This window comes from Microtus ochrogaster, chromosome 2 (assembly GCF_000317375.1).
Source record: "Microtus ochrogaster isolate Prairie Vole_2 chromosome 2, MicOch1.0, whole genome shotgun sequence".
NCBI classification, from domain to species: Eukaryota; Metazoa; Chordata; class Mammalia; order Rodentia; family Cricetidae; genus Microtus; species Microtus ochrogaster.
The window spans coordinates 15,926,065-15,927,509 of NC_022010.1; positions in this window are offsets into that span (position 1 = coordinate 15,926,065).

The following is a 1,445-nucleotide window of genomic DNA, read 5'->3' on the forward strand; positions in this document are numbered from 1 at the left end:
GAGAGAGAGAGAGAGAGAGAGAGAGAGAGAGAGAGAGAGAGAGAGAGAGAAGAAAGGGGAAAAAAAGTACCACGTAGTACTACTTATAGGTTGGGGAGTAAGAGAGGGGCATAGAAGGCTACAAGTGATCTGATCAGGGAAATAGAAATGAGAGGGTGGGGAGTGCCTCTTTAGGGAAGTAAATACAGAAGGAGAAAAGTGGGTAACAGTAAGGCTGTCTGAAAAAGTCTTAAGGAATCATACTACTGACAAAAAAAACCCTACAAACATGTTACATGTAATTCTGTATATAAATATACATACATAGTTTAAATGAACTTTTCTCAGGCTGCCAATGCTTTCTCCAACAGCCAAAGGCAACCTAACAAAACCCCCAACACCCAGACATGAGAAGCCTTCTGAGCTGTTGGTCAGGGATGTCCAAAAGACTCCTAAAACATACAGCCTATTGCTATATTGCCCTGGGGTGACCCCCAGAGGTGCAAGGTAAGTCTCTATTGCTGAAAACACCATACACTTCAGAAACAAGACCCAGAAAGCTTCTGAGCTCAAACTGACCCGAATGCCTCTTCCCTGAAGACTAACTTTCCTGGTACCAAAAGGTACCATGTAAGCTTACAAGGAAGGCAAACAACTAATAGTCCTAGTCAGCTATGAAGCCTAGGAACCACGGACACTCTAAGGATGCAGCGGTGGCATGCATACCTTGGCTGTAACCAAAACGTCTCTAATTGGACTTAAGACCCACTCAGTAAGAAAAAAAAAAACAAACATGTCTGGTACTGGAAACCTAGCCAACTTACTCAGTCCTAGTAAAGTTGTGACTCAGCGTACCTATGGTTCTATACTAAAACAGGGTAGTCACTAACAACTTTATGTCTTTGTCCTTATTCCCACAGATAAGTGTAGTAGTCCTCATCCCTCACCCAGAATAAGTTCTTTGCAACAGACAGAGACCATTAAAGACACTCACAACCAATCAAAATGCAGCTCTGTAGAATCTAGTCCAAATGGATACATCTGTAAAACATTTCTGTACCTAATGCTCAAGGAATTGCTGTAGACAAGGTAGCAAGATTGCAAGAGCCAGAGAATCAGGGAGTCTGCTGTAAGATTGTGTTTCCTAGGAATGTCACAAGCTATACCCATAAAGTTTCCCCATCTTGACTGTCTAAACATGAGCTAAACGAGGACAACACTGACAGACATGCCAAAGTGGATGGGAGACAGCCCATTAGGCCTCAACCTTTCATAAAGAACTACAGGCAACTTGGACTGATGTGAGTGGGAGAAACAGTTTTCTTCCAGGAAAGTGCACACCAACTGATTATCAATACCAAATGGTCCCCTGACAACATACATAGGAGAAGCATACAGACTGATCAGTTTATATTTAAGAATATATTCATAAACAAATATGTACTCAGTAACAATGAGAAAAAACA